Here is a 19,049-nt window from a genome sequence, read left to right as displayed (position 1 = left end):
TTTCTACATTAACTACATATGTGAGCTATGCAGCAGTCCAGATAAAGCTGCCTTATGACTAAGAACACCAAATATGTTCCTCTGAGACTTGCTGGAACATTACATTATTTTCCCAAGCAAAGTGAGAAATGAAATGCCTCATTTTGTCTGTGCTCAGTTACTCCAGGACTGATGGGAAATCCCCACAGCTAGAAGGAAGCATTTCTAACTTAGTAACTATCCACCTTTAAGAGGGAAGCACTGTGCAGAGTGGAAGTGACAATGAGGTCTGAAACCAGAAGCAGAGCAGATGGGGAGGGAAGTGAAGATGCTCAGAAACCAGGTGCAGGACCCCGATGGGAGAGCGCCCTGGAGCCCCACTCGAGGTGGGATGGGCACGGGGCTCAGGGCTGGAAGTGTGTGCTGGCAGACCACACAGGCCTGGAAACAGGAGGGGAACGGAAAGGGGCGCCCAGCACATGCTTCTGAGCGCAAATGCAAGTAACCGGGATCCAAGGGTCCAAAGAGCAGGAGAGGGCATTGCTGGAGGGAAATCAAAAGAGTCATATCCCCAGCAAAACTGCACATGCGTGTACCCTTTGTTCCAGCAATTCCATTGCTAGAAAGCTACCCTGAGGATGCTCTCCCCCCAACAATATGACAATCCACACCTGTGAGATTAGTTATTGTAACATTGTTTATAATTACAAAACACTGACAACGACCCAAATGCCCTGTATTAGTTAGGGTTCTCTAGAGAAACAGAGTCAATAGGGAACACTCGCAAATATAAAATTTATAAAAGTGTCTCAAGTGACTGCAGGAACGCAGAGTCCAGACTCTGCAGGGCAGGCTGTGAAGCTGACGATTTCGATGGAGGGTCTGGATGAACTCCACAGGAGAGGCTTGCCAGCCGAAACAAGAAGAGCCTATCTTTTCTGAATTCTCCTTAAAAGGCTTTCAGTGATCAGATTAAGCATTACTCATTGCAGAAGACATGCCCCTTTGGCTGATTACAAATGGAATCAGCTGTGGATGCAGCTGACATGATCATGATTTAATTTTATGAAATGTCCTCATCACAACAGACAGACCAGCACTTGCCCAACCAGACAAACAGGTACCACCACTTGGCCAAGTTGACACATGAACCTGACCAGGACATGCCCATACACAGAATATTGATTGAATAACATGTGGTACATCCTCCGAATTACTGCAGCTATTTAAAAAAAAAATAGGTGTTTTTTAAATAGCAGCTATTAAAAAAGAAAAAAGAGGAATGGCCTTTTTTTTTGACCTGATGATGAATGATTTCCAGAAACACAGTTAAGTGAAAAAAGCAAAGTGTACAAGAACATACCAAGTTTTCTATATTTTGCAAAAAGAAGGAAGAAGAAATAAAACTATATGTATGTAGCATTTATTTTTTTTAAATTTATTTATTAATTAAAAAATAAAGAAACAAAATAAAACAACATACATAATCAGTAATTCACAATATCATCACTTAGTTGCATATTCATAATTTCTTAGAACATTTGCATTAATTCAGAAAAAGAAATAAAAAGACACTAGAAAAAGAAATGAAACAAACACAGGAAAGAAAAAAAAAAAGACTATACCTACCATACCCCTTACCCCTTGCTTTCATTGATCATTAGCTTTTAAACTAAATTTATTTTAGCATTTGTTCCCCCTATTATTTATTTATTTATTTTTATTCCATATGTTCTACTCCTTTGTTGACAAGGTAGATAAAAGGAGCATCAGACACAAGGTTTTCACAATCACACAGTCATATTGTGAAAGCTGTATCATTATTCAATCATCCTCAAGAAACATGGTTACTGGAACACAGCTCTACATTTTCAGGCAGTTCCCTCCAGCCTCTCCATTACATCTTGAATAACAAGATGATATCTACTTGATGCATAAGAATAACCTCCAGGACAACCTCTGGGCTCTGTTTGGAATCTCTCAGCCACTGACACTGTCTCATTTCCCTCTTCCCCCTTCTGGTCGAGAAGGTTTTCTCAATCCCTTCATGCCAAGTCTCAGCTCATTCTAGGGTTTTTCTCAATCCCTTGATGCTGAGTCTCCGTTCATTCCAAGATCTCTGTCCCACGTTGCCAGGAAGGTCCACACCCCTGGGAGTCATGTCCCACGTAGAGAGGGGTAGGGTGGTGAGACTGCTCGTTGTGTTGACTGGAGAGAGGGGCCACATCTGAGCAACAAAAGAGGCTCTCTTGGGGGTGACTCTTAGGCCTAAATTTTAAGTAGACTTGACCTATTCTTTTTGGGGTTAAGTTTCATATGAACAAACCCCAAGACTGGGGGCTCTGCCTATAGCTTTGGTTGTCCACACTGCTTGTGAGAATATCAAGAATTCAACTTGGGGAAGTTGAATTTCTCCCCGTTCTCACCACTCCCCGAAGGGGGCTTTGCAGATACTTTTCCACTCACTGATCGAATCACTCTGGGATTCATCAGGGCATCACTCTGGACAAACCAGCAAAATCTCATGTCCTACCTGAGATTCCAAGTACTTATGGCGTTCAATCAAACTATCTACATAAGTCATATTAGGAAATGCACTAGTCAAAATATAAATTTTGTAACTAATAAACATTTTTTGCTTAAGTCTCACACAGAAGGTGACATTTTAAAATATTAATTACCATCTATTTTCAGTACCCTGCAATAATGACACTCCTCTGTTCCCCCCCCATGCAACAACATTTTTTAAATTGCACCTTGTACATTTCACTGTTATTATACACTCTAGGCATTCCAAGATCACACCATCCCAATCTTTAACATCCATCTTTCTTTCTGATTTCATTTATGTTCCCAGCCCTCCTCCCTCTATCTTTCTCACATGCAGCTTCATTCAGTGTTTTCACATAATTATATTACAGTTAGGTAGTATTGTGCTGTCCATTTCTGAGTTTTTGTATCCAGTCCTGTTGCACAGTCTATATCCCTTCAGCTCCAATTACCCAATACCTTACCCTATTTCTATCTCCTGGTGGTCTCTGTTACGAACAAAATACTACAAGTTTATTCACCAGTGTCAGTTCATATCAATGAGACCATACAGTATTTGTCCTTTAGTTTTGACTAGTTTCACTCAGCATAATGTTCTCTAGGTCCATCCATGTTATTACATGCTTCATAAATTTATTCTGTCTTAAAGCTGCATAATATTCCATCATATGTATATACCACAGTTTGTTTAGCCACTCGTCTGTTGATGGACATTTTGGCTGTTTCCATCTCCTTGCAGTTGTAAATAATGCTGCTATAAACATTGGTGTGCAAATGTCTGTTTGTGTCTTTGCCCTTATGTCCTCTGAGTAGATACCTAGCAATGGTATTGCTGGGTCATATGGCAATTCTATATTCAGCTTTTTGAGGAACCACCAAACCGCCTTCCACAGTGGTTGCACCATTTGACATTCCCACCAACAGTGAATAAGTGTGCCTCTTTCTCCACATCCTCTCCAGCACTTGTCATTTTCTGTTTTGTTGGTAATGGCCATTATGGTGGGTGTGAGATGATATCTCATTGTGGTTTTGATTTGCATTTCTCTAATGGCCAGGGACATTGAGCATCTCTTCATGTGCCTTTTGGCCATTTGTATTTCCTCTTCTGAGAGGTGTCTGTTCAAGTCTTTTCCCCATTTTGTAATTGGATTGGCTGTCTTTTTGTTGTTGAGTTGAACAATATCTTTTTAAATTCTGGATACTAGATCTTTATCTGATATGTCGTTTCCAAATATTGTCTCCCATTGTGTAGGCTGCCTTTCTACTTTCTTGATGAAGTTCTGTAGCGTTTATTTTTGTAAAAAGAAACATGGGAAGGGTAAACCAGAAAGTAGTGAGAGTGGTTGCCTAGGGGTGGTGGTGGGGAGTTGGTCAAGGGGTGGAAGCAAGGAAGGAGTGACATTTTTCTGAATATATGTTTTTGTATGATTTTGAATTTAGGAATCATGTTAATATTTTAAATTTTCAACAAGCAAAATCAATCATCAAGAGGCCTGCCCTGATCAAGATGGTGGGATGAGACACTTCAGGGCTCTGCCTCCCAACAGAAGCTCTGAACAAACCAGCAAGAACTGGCAGAAACAGCTTTCTCAGGATTCCAAAAACCAGTTAAAGGCTTGCAATAACAGGATGAGTGCCAAGTCAAGAAAAAGGCCTGGTAAAAGCAGTAGGATGGAGTGCTCACTGGAGAGGTACATGCATTCCTGAATGGAGCTGGGAGCTGGTTGCTACAAGCAGGTCCTTTTAGGGTTCCATGTGCAGGGGAAGCCAGAGGAGATTGGCAGCCCCCAGCAGAAATGAACTCCCATGGATGGCTTCACCCCCCCACACCACACTGCCTCTTGCCAGCAGTGGCTGTAAATAGTAGCTTTGTCATCGCTGGGAGCAAAGGTGAGACGATTTGCACATACGATATGAAAAAGAAGTTGAGCGTGGGGCTCTGTTCATCACAGTGGCACGATAAGTCACCTAAATTCTATGGCCACAGGCACTTAATCAGCGGGGCAGAAGGCGGGCTAATAGGTGTCTGGGATGTAAAGAAATGGGAATGCCTCACGTCTATAAAAGTTCACAAAGGGCATGTGACCTTCCTCTCTATTCACTCCTCTGGCAAGTTGGCCAGATAAGACAGATAACGTACAGATAAGACATTAAAGAACATGGAATCTGGACTTCCAGAGAAGATGGTGGCTTAGTAAGACGCGCGGGTCTTAGTTCCTCCTCCAGAACAGCTACTAGGGGAGTAGAAATGATACAGAACAGCTCCCGGAGCCACGACAGAGATCAAGAAGACAGCGTACCCCATTCTGGAATGGCTGACTGGCTGGGAGAACCCGCTCCGGCGAGATCGCCGAGGGGCGCGCGCTTCCCCGGGCCGGGGCAGCAGGCAGCTGGAGTCCCTCCCTCCCTCCCTCCCTCCCTCCTTCCCGGGCCGGCTGGGAGAATTGGACAGGCGGTCCCCTCAAGCCGTGGCGGCTGGCACCCCCCCCCCACACGCGGTCCCCCAGACCAACTGGGGGAATTGGATCGGAGATCCCCAGGCCATGGAGAACGGTGACCGGGGTCCCTTCCAAACATGTGGCTTCCCGGTCTGGCTGGGAACGGTGCACTCCCCCGGGCCGCGGTGGCTGGAGCCCTCCCGCCATGCTTGGCGCCCCGGGCCGGCTAGGAGATTCGGATGGGCGCTCTCCCGGGCTGCAGCGGCTGGCAACCCTCCCTGCATTCAGATCCCCGGGCCGGCTGGGAGATTCGGATTGGCACTCTTCCAAGCCGCTTCAGCTGGCGAACCTCCCCCACAGCGAGAGTTTTCCAAAGTTAAAGGACCCACAGCACCTTTTACTGGTGGGACCCGCAGACAAACGAGCACCACCTACCGGGCAGGATAAGAAAAACAGAACCCAGAGATTTCACAGAAAAATCTTTCAACCTGCTGGGTCCCACACCCAGGGAAATCTGACTAAATGGCCAGACGCCAGCAGAAGATAACAGATCACGCTCAGAAAATTGAAAATATGGCCCAGTCAAAGGAACAAACCAATAGTTCAAATGAGATACAGAAGCTGAGACAACTAATGCTGAATATACGAACAGAAATGGAAAACCTCTTCAAAAACCAAATCGATAAATTGAGGGAGGACATGAAGAAGACATGGGCTGAACAAAAAGAAGAAATAGAAAAACTGAAAAAACAAATCACAGAACTTATGGAAGTGAAGGACAAAGTAGAAAAGATGGAAAAAACAATGAATACCTACAATGATAGATTTAAAGAGACAGAAGATAGAATTAGTGATTTGGAGGATGGAACATCTGAATTCCAAAAAGAAACAGAAACTATCGGGAAAAGAATGGAAAAATTTGAACAGGGGATCAGGGAACTGAAGGACAATATGAACTGCACAAATATACGTGTTGTGGGTGTCCCAGAAGGAGAAGAGAAGGGAAAAGGAGGAGAAAAACTAATGGAAGAAATTATCACTGAAAATTTTCCAACTCTTATGAAAGACCTAAAATTACAGATCCAAGAAGTGCAGCGCACCCCAAAGAGAATAGACCCAAATAGGCGTTCCCCAAGACACTTACTAGTTAGAATGTCAGAGGTCAAAGAGAAAGAGAGGATCTTGAAAGCAGCAAGAGAAAAACAATCCATCACATACAAGGGAAACCCAATAAGACTATGTGTAGATTTCTCAGCAGAAACCATGGAAGCTAGAAGACAGTGGGATGGTATATTTAAATTACTAAAAGAGAAAAACTGCCAACCAAGGTTTCTATATCCAGCAAAATTGTCCTTCAAAAATGAGGGAGAAATTAAAACATTCTCAGACAAAAAGTCACTGAGAGAATTTGTGACCAAGAGACCAGCTCTGCAAGAAATACTAAAGGGAGCACTAGAGTCAGATACAAAAAGACAGAAGAGAGAGATATGGAGAAGAGTGTAGAAAGAAGGAAAATCAGATATGATGTACATAATACAAAAGGCAAAATGGTAGAGGAAAATATTATCCAAACAGTAATAACACTAAATGGACTGAATTCCCCAATCAAAAGACATAGACTGGCAGAATGGATTAAAAAACAGGATCCTTCTATATGCTGTCTACAGGAAACACATCTTAGACCCAAAGATAAATATAGGTTAAAAGTGAAAGGTTGGGAAAAGATATTTCATGCAAATAACAACCAGAAAAGAGCAGGAGTGGCTATACTAATATCCAACAAATTAGACTTCAAATGTAAAGAATATGGAATCTGGTGGAAGGAAGATCAGCATTCATTAAAAAAATGTAAAACAAAATGCTCACATGGTTGAATGGTCCCCAGAAAGAGAGAAATACATAGTTGTCATAATGAATAAAATAGACACCTAACAACTCGGTCCTGCATTAGTGGCACCATTAGTGGCACCATCACAGATGAGAAGAGAATTTCTTCTCTTGTATATCTTTCAGAGGCTACCCTTGCTGTGGCGGGAGATAAAGAAGTTGCAAGGTTTTCCAACCGTGACTCGTTAACATGCCTCTGTGAATTTAAAGCTCATGAAAATAGGGTAAAAGACAGACTCAGTTTTTAAATTCCAAAGCCTCATGTTGTTGTTGCAGCATCAAGTGATGGTTTCATCAAAATGTGGACACTTAAGCTGAATAAGGAAGTTCCAATGGCTAGACAGAATGGCAGACAAGAAAGAAAGCCTTCTTCCAGCTGCAGAACTTTTTCCTGTATGTAAAGAGGAATAGCCCAAAATCAGCAAAAAGGAATCTGGAGGGGAAGTGCAGGAAGAAGGAAAGCAGTCAAAAGCTAACACAAAGAAATGTGGGTTAACTGGAGATAGCGAACAACTAGCAAAAGGAAATAGCTTGGTGTCAGCTAAGAGAAGGAAAAGGGTAGAAATGTTGGGAAAGAATAGAAAAAAAGAAGAAACTAAATGACACAGTGAATTCCCGATTTCTCCTAAGTGAAATATTTTTCTTTGGAATCATTATTTTCAAATAGTATTTTTTTTTCTTCTGGGTAAAGCAGGGAGTTTTTCTTATAGAGAATGTGCAGACCAAGACTCACTTTAAGGGTTTTTTTTTTTTTAATTAAATAGTGATTAAAAAATTTGGCAGGTTACATTAATTATGTATCATAGTGTATAGTACTTTAATGTATACTATATAATTTTTTACTGTTGTGGATAGCAAATATCTTTCTCAAAATTTTATAATTTCAAATTGAAACTCTTGAACCCATTCTTTACCAGAGGTGAGTAGAAGAGTTGTTTTTCAAATTTTTCTCCTAAAGGTGGTGAGAATAGAAAAACTGCCTTGCTTTGGCTTTCTCAAATGGTTTTTGTAAGTTTAATGCAAATTTTGTTCAGTTTTGTAACCAGAGGTAAGAAGACACTGGAATTGCCACTTACTTCCAGGAGGCAAGGATAAAAGGAAATGGAAATCATGTAGGAAATAAACAAACTGTGTCTAAAATTTCAGTCTAACCCTTTAACTTACTTCAGGCCTATAACAAAGAAAATATACTTTTTGTTTTTTAATTAAACTTTTTATTTCGAGATCATTATAGATTCACCTGCAGTTGTGAGAAATAATAAAAAGATTCCATCTATTTTCTATCCAGTTCCACCAGTGGTGACATCTTAGAAAGCTTTAGTTCAACATTATAACTAGGATATTGAAATTGACATAATCAAGATATAGAGCCTTTCCATCTCAATGGATCCCTCAAATTGCCCTTTTATAGCCACACCTACTTCCCTCCTACTGCCCCTCTCTCCCAACCCCTGGAAACCACTAATCTGTTCTCCATCTCTATAATTTTGACAATTTAAATAAATGGAATAGTTTATTAAAGTATGTAATGCTTTGGGGTTGGCTTTTTTTCCATTTAGTATAATTCACTGGAAATTGATGCAGGTTGTTGCAAATATGAATAGTTCAGTTGTCTTTCTGAATAGCATGCCTTAGTATGGATGTACCACAATTTAATCATTTACGGGTTAAACAATCTGAGTGGTTTCCAATTTAGGGATATTATTCCTAAAGCTAGAAACATTAGTGAACAGGTTTTTTATGCAACATACATTAGTGAACAGGTTTTTTGTGCAACATAAGTCTTCACCTCCGAGGCAAGTGCCCAGGATTTCAGTTGCTGGGTCAGGTAATTGTTGCACGATTAACTTAATTTAAAAACTGTCAACTTACCCAGGCTGTTACCATTTTACTTTTCCACCAGCATTGAATGAGTGATTCAGTTTCTCCAGGAAAACCATGTGGGCTTGAAGATTTCTTTTTTGAGAATTTTTAGATTATGAATTACATTTCCTTAATTTAATAGGGCTGTTCAAATGATCTATCTCATATTGATTGAGCTGTAGTTTATGTTCTTCATGGAACAGGCCCATATTGGGTTGTCAAATTCATGTGATAGAATTGTTTACAGAATTCCCTTCTTCTTATATGTCCAGGCCCCTGTGGTGATGGTCTCTGTTTTATTACTGATATGGTAATTTACGTCATCTCTTTTTTTTTCTTTGTCTTACTAGAGACTTGCAATTTTATTGATCTTCCAAAGAACCAGCTTAGTTTCATTGATTTTCTCAATTTTTCTATTTTCAATTTCATTGATTTCTAATCTTTATTATTTCATTCCCTCTGCATGCTTTGCATTTATTTTGCTCTTCTTTTTCGATGTTCTTGATGTAGGAATTCTGATTATTGATTTGAGGACTTTTCTTTTTTCTAACATATGTATGTGTTTAGCGCTCTAAATTTCATTTCATCAGTGCTTTTGCTGTAGCCCACAATTTTTTATAGCAACATTTGATTGAACTATAATTCACACACCATCCTATTCATCTGCTTTAAGTGTATAATTTAATAGCCTTTGGTATAGTCACAGAATGGTACAACCATCACCACAATCCATTTTAGACTATTTTTGTGGTAGGGACAGTCCGAGAGTGACCTGCTACATTTCCCTGGGTCACACAAGTACATCCTGTGCCCAGGACCAGGTATATCAGCCTGGTGAGATCAGACACAATCCCCCAGAAGAAGGAGGGAACTGTCGGTACATTACCTCTCCTATTGTCCCAAGTATAGGTAAACATTCACTGGCGGCAGTCTTTTTCTGGTGGGCATGCTTAGAGACATTCAGCCTATACACTAGGGGTGTATCTGTCCCTGGCAGGAGAGGCGTGGGATTCCCCCATTGCAGCACGTAACACAAGAAAGAGGTGCTGTGTGTAGAACATCCCCCTAAGTTGGCCTGGGATTGAGACCCACTGGCCATGGGGAACTGATGCCCACTAATGAAGCTGACCTTTCTCTGTGAGTAAAACATCTTTCCATCAGAGCCTGTGGGAGTCGTGCTTTTGTGGGTGACCCCAACACCTGTATTGGAGTGAGTTGACAACTCTTTAGGTAAAAAATTTTATCACCCCTAAAAGAAACCCTGAACCCATTAACAGTCACTAACTATTTTCCCGTAACTTCCTAGCCCTAGGCAATAATCTTTCCATCTCTACAACTTCCTTTGCTTGGGACTTTCATATAAACGAAATCATAGAATATGTCACTGGCTTCTTTCACTTAGCATGTATGTGTTTTAGTTTGTAAAAGTTGCCAGAATGTAATATACCAGAGATGGAATGGCTTTTAAAAAGGGGAATTTATTAAGTTGCAGGTTACATTTCTAAGGCCATGAAAATGTTCAAATTAAGACAAGACTATAAAAATGTGCAAACTAAGGCATCCAGGGAAAGATATCTTGGTTCAAGAAGGCAAATGACATTCGGGGTTTCTCTCTCAGCTGGAAAGGCACATGGTGTCTCTGCTAGCTTTCTCTCCAGGCTTCTTCAATGGCTCTCCAGGGGCATTTTCTTTATGCATCTACACAAGGCCTCTAGCTGTGTGGGCTCTGTTGGCTCTGGTGGTTCTAAAGCTTTTTCCAAAATGATTTCTTCTTAAAGGGCTCCAGTAAGCAACCCCACCTTGAATGGGTTGAGACACATCTCCATGGAAACCACCTAATCAAAAGTTGCCATCCATAATTGGGTGGGTCCCTTCTCCATGGAAACAATAAAAAAAGATCCCACCCAGCAATACTGAACGAAGATTTAAAGGACATAGCTTTTGTGGGGTACAAAAAAACAGCACCGCATGTTTTCAAGGTTTATCCAGGATGTACCATGTTTTATTGTTCTGTTTTCCATGTCACTGATTCTTTTCTCAATTTTCCTATTGAGCTTATCCACTAAACCTTTTGTTTTGGTTATTGTATTTTTCACTTATAAAATTTCCATTTGGTCTTTCTTGACTTTTTCTATTTCTTTGCTGAGGGTTTTTTAATTTTTTCATTTGTTCAAATGTGTTTATAATTGTTTGTTGAAGTATTTTTATCATGGCTGTTTTATAGCCTTTGTCAGATAATTCTAACAACAACAAAACTGATTGGATCTTGTGGTACCCTCACTGGCCCTTCCCTACCACTCCCTGGCTTGACAAGGAGCCAGCCTGAGCTTCCAAGGTAGATCCCTGTTTCTGGTTCCAAAATGAGCACAGTAGCCCTTGTGCACTGTGCTGGTTTGAAATGTAATGTACCCCCAGAAAAGCCATGCTTGTCTTTCCTAATACAGTCTTGTGGGGGGCAGACCATAGTTTAGGGTTAAAACTTTGATTGGATTACTTCCATGGAGATGTGGCATGCCCAATTGTGGATGTGACCTTTTGATTGGATGGAGAAGTGATTTTGCCCGTTCAAGGTGGGTCTTAACTAGTTCATTGGAGTCCATTAAAAAGGGAAACATTTGGAGGAAGCTCAGATGCTTGGAGAACAGTTGCTTCAAAGCTAACACAGACAGACATTTGGAGATGCAGAAAGAAAATGCCTCCAGGGAAGCTGTCTGAAACCAGAAACCAAAGGACAGCAGACGCCGTCCACATGGCTTCCCAGCTGACAGATGTGTTTGGATGCCATCATCTATTCTTGAGTCAAGGTATCTTTCTCTGGATGCTTTAGTTTGGACATTTTTATGGCCTTAGAACTATAAACTTATAACTTAATAAATTTCCATTTTAAAAACCATTCCATTTCTGGTATGTATCCCAGTAGCTTTAACAAACTAAAACATGCACATACTGAGAACATGTGTATCTGACCCAATCTATCCTGTGGTGGCTTGAGGGACTCACCAATCCCAGAATTTGTCCTATATGTAGAAGGCTACTCACTGAGCTCTCCTGCAGAATGCTGTATGAGAACAGTCAGGTTGTGCTGTCCGGCACAAAGGATGGCTGGCTGTAGGATATACAGGACCATAAGAAAACTGTTTCCTAAGAAAGGGGGACATTTGGAGCTGCATGGATAGTGTAATTCCTAGGGCCACTTGTGCTTGCCTAAGACAAGACTCATGTGCAGGAAGGAACAGGGAGGCCACTCCATTTTAGCCTGGAGCTGTTTTCTAAACTCATTGTATGGATAAGCCCTGAAGGAGAATAAATGATACACTGGTCAATCTGCAAAGACTGGGAAAAATGCTTTTTTTTTAGGGAAATGAACCCGGGTCTCCCACATGGAAGGCGAACATTGTACCACTGAATCACCTGTGCACCCTGCTTCCTTTTTTTCATTAGCACCTGGCATTCAAGGAAACTCAGTCATAACACAACATAGATATAAGTTTAAGGAACAGATCCCACAGAGTCTAAATTTCAGTGATAACATATTTAAAATATCAAGATGTCCAGGTTTCAACAGAAGGTTACAAAACATAAAAAGAAACATGAAGCAATGTCCAAGGCAAAGGAGAAGATAAAAGCATTAGAAATCATCAATAAAGAGGATTAGACCTGGGATATACCAGACAAAGACTTAAAAAATGGTCATAAATACCCATGCAAAAAAAAATAGTCATAAATATACTCAAAAAATAAAGAATGACATGGACAAAGAGCTAAAGGAAATTATGAAAATGATAGGTAAACATAAACAATATCAGTAGAGAAATGAAAATTATTAAAAGGAATCAGATGGAGCTGAAGAAACAATCTAACACAAATTTAAAATTCCATAGAGGGGTTCAGTAGAAGATTGGAGCTAGCCAAAGAAAGAATTAGTGAACTTGCAGATTAGACTATTGAAATCATGCAGCTCGAGGAGCAGAAAGAAGAAAGAATGAAGAAAAGTAAACAGTGCCTGAAGAACTTATGGGACACCATCAAGTGTCTCAATATATGCATTGTGGGAGTCCCAGAAGGAGAAGAAAAAGAGAAAGGGGCAGAGAGAATATTCAAGGAAATAATGGCCTAAAACTTCCCAAATTTTAATGAAAGACATGAATATGCACATCCAAGGTGCCCAACAAATTCCAAACAGGATAAACACAATTAGACCCATGCTGTAGCATATTATAATCAGACTGTTGAATTCCAAAGATAGAGAGAATTCTAAAAGCCATAAGAGAGCAGCAACATGCCACAAAAAAGGGAACCTCAAAAAGATCAAGTGCTGATTTCTCATCAGAAACTATGGAGGCAAGAGGCTGTGGGATACCATGTTTAAACTGCTAAAGAAAAAAAAGTGCCACCCAAGAATCCTTTATCTGGCAAAACTCTCTTTCAAAAATGAGGGAGATATTTGGAGAATTCCTGATATTCTCACAAGCGGTGGGAACAACCAGATCAATAGACTGACCCCTTGATCTTGGGGTTCACCCCTATGAAACTTATTCCTGGAAAAGATAGGCTATGCCTACTTAAACGTAGGCCTAAGAGTCACCCCCAGAGAACCTCTTTTGTTGCTCATATGTGGCCTCTCTCTTTAAGCCAACTTGGCAGATAAACTCACTGCCTTCCCTGCTATGTGGGACATGACCCCCAGGGATATAAATCTTCCCTGCAATGTGGGACGGAACTCCCAGGATGAGCCAGAACCCAGCATCGTGGGAATAAGAGAGCCTTCTTGGTCAAAAGGTAGAAGAGGGAAATCAGACAAATTAAAAACAGAGTCAAGAGGTGATCCTGGAGGTTATTCTTATCCCTTTTTAGTTGATGATGTATTGGACTGGCAGGAGGGACGTACCTGAAACTATTGAGCTGTGTTGCAGTAGCCTTGATTCTTGAAGACGATTGTATAATGACATAGCTTTTTTTTTTCTTCTTTTTTTCATGGGCAGGCACTGGAAATTGAACCCAGATCTCCAGCATGGCAGGCGAGAACTCTTCCTGCTGAGTCACCATGGCCTGCCCGATAGAGCTTTTCCAATGTGACTAGGTGATTGTGAGAACCTTGTGTCTGATGCTCCTTTTATAGAGAACATGGACAAATGAGTAAAAAAAAAAAAAAAAAAGGTAAAAAATAAATAATGGGGGAATAAGGGGTAAAATAAATTGGGTGGATTAAAATACTAGTGGTCAATGAGAGGGAGGATAAAGGGTATGGGATATATGAGTTTTTTCTTTTTTATTTCTTTTTCTGGAGTGATGCAAATGTTCTAAAAATGGTCATGGTGATGAATACACAATTATGTGATGACATTGTGAGCCAGTGATTGTTCACCATGTATGAACTGTATTGTATGAAAATTTGTCAATAAAAATATTTTAAAAATAGAAAAATAAAAACCTTTCATTCATCAAAGGACATTATCAAGAAAGTGAAAAGACAACCTACAGAATGGAAGAGGATATTTAGAAATCATGTATCTGGAGGAATCAGGCCAAGATGGCAGCTTAGCAAGGTGCATGATTCAGTTCGTCCTCCAGAACAACTACTAAATAACCAGAAACAGTACAGAACAGCCCCTGGGGCCACGTTAGTGACCGGACACACAGTGTACCCCAGTCTGGACCAGCTGAACCAGATGTGAGACCCCCCAGAACCGTGAGTCCCCCAAGCCGCGGTGGCCGGTGCCCCTCCCCCACAGGCTGCCGCCCAGAGGGGAAAGGAAAGGGACTTTACCAGAAGCAGGGGCTGAGCCCAACCAAATGCCAATCATGTAATTAATTAACAAATTCTGACTACTAAAAATACGCCCCCAGCTCAGGTGACCCTGATCAAAGTGGAGGTTGCTCATTTTTGCCCCGGCACCAAGGAGGCAGGGCAGACGGAAAAAGGAAAAAAAAAAAAAAAGGAAGCAGAGGTTTTTGTGGCTATGTTTCTACAAAGGCTTAACTGCCTTTGGATACAGTGGCAGGGCTTCTCAGGCTGCAACTGCCCAAGGCGTAGGCAGAAACAAGCTCGTTTGAGGGCTTGTCTGGAGCCTGTGCCTTCTCCAGGGGAGGGGTGAAGCCCAACTCAGGTGGAATCCCTCCCACAAGGAATTCAGACACCAGGGCTTGGTAATTTTAAGCCATTAAAAGCAGCCTACAACCTCTCCTCTGTCTCCACTACGCAATGGTAGACAATATTTGGAAATGACATATCAGATAAAGGTTTAGTATCCAGAGTTTATAAAGAGATTATTCAACTCAACAACAAAAAGACAGCCAACCCAATTATAAAATGGGCAAAAGACTTGAACAGACACTTCTCAGAAGAGAAAACACAAATGGCCAAAAGGCACATGAAGAGATGCTCAACTTCCCTGGCTATTAGAGAAACACAAAGCAAAACCACAATGAGATATCATCTCACACCCACCAGAATGGCCATTATCAATAAAACAGAAAATGACAAGTTCTGGAGAGGATGTGAAGAAAGAGGCACACTTACCCACTGTTGGTGGGAATGTCAAATGGTACAACCACTGTGGAAGGCAGTTTGGCGGTTCCTCAAAAAGCTGAATATAGAATTGCCATATGACCCAGCAATACCATTGCTAGGTATCTACTCAGAGAACATGAGGACAAGAACACAAACGGACATTTTCACACCAATGGTTATAGCAGCATTATTTATAATTGCGAAGAGATGGAAACAGCCAAAATGTCCATCAACAGACGAGTGGCTAAGCAAACTGTGGTATGTACATATGATAGAATATTATGCAGCCATAAGACAGAATAAAGTTATGAAGTATGTAACAACATGGATGGACCTTAAGGACATTATGCTGAGTGAGATTAGCCAGAAGCAAAAGGACAAATACTGTATGGTCTCACTGATATGAACTGACATTAGTGAATAAACTTGGAGAATTTCATTGGTAACAGAGACCATCAGGAGATAAAAATAGGGTAGATATTGGGTAATTGGAACTGAAGAGATACAGATTGTGCAACAAGACTGAATGTAAAAACTCAGAAATGGACAGCACAATGCTACCTAACTATAATACAATTATGTTAAAACACTGAATGAAGCTGAATGTGAGAATGATAGAGGGAGGAGGGCTGGGGGTACAAATGAAATCAGAAAGAAAGATAGACGATAAAGACTGAGATGGTATAATCTAGGAATGCCTAGAGTGTATAATGATAGTGACTAAATGCACAGATTTGAAAAATGTTTTTGCATGAGGAAGAACAAAAGAATGTCATTACTGCAGGGTACTGAAAATAGATGATAATATTTTAAAATTTCAACTTATGTGTGAGACTAAAGCAAAAAATGTTTGTTTGGTACAAAATTTATATTTTGACTAGTGCATTTCCTAATATAACTTATGTAGACAGCTTAATTGAACACCGTAAGTATATGGAACCTTGAGTAGGACATGAGATTTTGTTGGTTTGTCCAGAGTGATGCCCCGATAAATCCCAGAGTGATTTGAACAGTGAATAAAAAAGTATTTGTAAAGTCCCCTTTGGGGAATGTGAGAAAGGGGGAAAATTCGACTTGGGGAAGTTGAATTCTTGATATTCTCACAAGCAGTGTGGACAACCAAAGCTATAGGCTGAGCCCCCAGTCTTTGGGTTTGTTCATATGAAACTTAACCCCACAAAGGATAGGTCAAGCCTACTTAAAATTAGGCCTAAGAGTCACCCCCAAGAGAGCCTCTTTTGTTGCTCAGATGTGGCCTCTCTCTCCAGCCAACACAACAAGCAAACTCACCACCCTCCCCCTGTCTACGTGGGACATGACTCCCAGGGATGTGGGCCTTCCCGGCAACGTGGGACAGAAATCCTAGAATGAGCTGAGATTCAGCATCAAGGGATTGAGAAAACCTTCTCGACCAAAAGGGGGAAGAGTGAAATGAGACAAAATAAAGTGTCAATGGCTGAGAGATTCCAAACACAGTTGAGAGGTTATCCTGGAGGTTATTCTTACACATTAAGTAGGTATCACCTTGTTAGTCAAGATGTAACAGAGAGACTGGAGGGAACTGCCTGAAAATGTAGAGCTGTGTTCCAGTAGCCATGCTTCTTGAAGATGATCATACAATGATATAGCTTTCACAATGTGACTGTGTGATTGTGAAAACCTTGTGTCTGATGCTCCTTTTATCTACCTTGTCAACATGTGAGTAGAACATACAGAATAAAAATAAATAATAAGGGGAACAAGTGTTAAAATAAATTTAGTTTGAAATGCTAGTGATCAATGAAAGGGAGGGGTAAGGGGTATGGTATATATGGATTTTTTTTCTGTTTTCTTTTTATTTCTTTTTCTGAATAGATGCAAATGTTCCAAAAAAAAAAAAAAAAAGAAAAGAAAGAAATCATATATTTGATAAGGGTTTAGTATCCAGAAAAAATAACGAACTCTTACAACTCAATAACAAAGGACAAACAATCCAAGTTGAAAATGGGCAAAGAACTTAAGTAGACATTTTTCCAAAGATTATATACAAATGGCTCATAAGCACACAAAAAGATGCTCAACATCATTAACTAATAGGAAAATGCAAATCAAGACACAGTGAGAGGGCAGTGCAATGGTGGCTCAGTGGCAGGATTCTCGCCTGCCATGCTGGAGACCTGGGTTCGATTCCCAGAGCCTGCCCATGTCAAACAACAACAACAACAATAACAACAACAACAAATAAAAACCACAATGAGATACGACTTCACTCTCACGTGGATGGCTATTATTTTGAAAATGGCAAATACAAGTGTTGAAAAGGATGCAGAGAAATTGGAACCTCCCTGCATCAGTGGTGGGGATGAAAAATGGTGCAGACACTGTGGAAAGCAGTATGGCAGTCCCTAAAAAGACATAAACAATTACCATGTGACCTGGCACTTTTGCTCCTAGGTAATTACCCAAATAAATTAAAAGCTGGGATTGTTGGGGATGGATTCATATCCCCCACAAAAGGTATGTTTAGGTCCCAACTACTTGTCCTGTGGTGTGAACCCAATTGTAAATAAGACCTTTGAAAATGTTATTAGTTAAGGAGTGCCCAAATTGAATGAGGGTGAGCATTAATCAAATATTGCTGAATTCCTTCTAAACAATGTAAATTGGACACAGAAGAGAAGCCATGGAGAGCAGCCTGAAGCTGAGAGTCAATGGAACCTAGAAGAGGAGAAGATGCCATCGTATGCATTTCCATATAAAGGAAAAGCCATGGAATTCCAAAGATTGCCAGCCAACCAGGAGATACTGAGCCTGGGAGAAAGCAAGCCTTCTAGCCTCTGAAATCACAAGCCAATACATTCCTGCTGTTAAGCTGATCCATTGTATGGTATTTGTTTTAGCAGCCAGAAAAGTAATCAAGGGACTCAAATAGATACTTGCACACCAGTGTTCATCTTAGCATTATTCACAATGGCTAAAAGGTGGAAGCAACCCATGTGTCCATCAACAGATGAATGAATCAACAAAATGGTGTGCGTATAGAAAATAGAATATTATTCAGTGGTGAGAAGGAATGAAGTTTCTGAGATGTGCTGCTGTGTGGATGAGCCTTGAAAACACTATGCTGAGTGAAACAAGCAAGACTCATCAAGATAAACATTGTATGATTTCACATATATAAAATATCTAGAGAGAGCAAATTCACAGAGACAGAAAATAGATTTGAGGTCACCAGAGATGGGGAGAGGAAGGAAGGGGGAGTTACTCTTTGTTAGGTATAGAGTGCAAATTTCTTAAATTGGTAAATAAAACTGAAAAGTGGGGTGATGTGGAGTGGGGGAAGTCAAATAAAACACAGCTGATTTGCCCTAATGGAGGCCCCAAAGAAACTGATTCATGGTTCCGGCCACCTGGAATCCAGGGATGTTGCTCTGGCCTCTTTTTTTCATTCCTTCAGGTGTATCTTGCACTCAAGGACTCTAACTTGGTCTTTTCAGATGTTCAATGGTTGACAGAATCCACTCTAGATGTCTCTAATTCCCTAAATCCATGAGACCGAGGGTTCTACTCCCTTTCCCTCGGTGGGGGTGGAGGGGCCCTCCCCAGTGCAGGATGGACCCCCGGCATGAGGCGGGGGTGGGAGGAGGGAGAGCCCAGAACCCAGAGCCCTGCCCACGTGGCCCCTCCCAAGCCAGACAACCCCCTCCCTCCAGCCCCACGTCCAGCGGGCGCCTACCTGAGAAGACAGGAGGGCAGGCGGGCAGGAGGGAAGGCAGACGGGTGGGGGCGAGCACTTTGCAGTGAGTCTTACCAGAATATACACACAGCCATTCCTGACAGCT

The 19,049-nt window shown here is 41.0% G+C and overlaps 1 pseudogene; it reads left to right on the top strand.

Moving 5' to 3' along the window:
* The first annotated feature begins 4,236 nt into the window (after nucleotides 1–4,236).
* Nucleotides 4,237–7,457, top strand: LOC143658601 (p21-activated protein kinase-interacting protein 1-like; annotated as a pseudogene).
* The last annotated feature ends 11,592 nt before the right edge of the window (nucleotides 7,458–19,049 follow it).

Source organism: Tamandua tetradactyla, chromosome 2, assembly GCF_023851605.1.
Source record: "Tamandua tetradactyla isolate mTamTet1 chromosome 2, mTamTet1.pri, whole genome shotgun sequence".
Taxonomy (NCBI): domain Eukaryota; kingdom Metazoa; phylum Chordata; class Mammalia; order Pilosa; family Myrmecophagidae; genus Tamandua; species Tamandua tetradactyla.
Note: the sequence above shows the minus strand (reverse complement) of the source record. Positions and strands in the feature narration are given on the sequence as shown.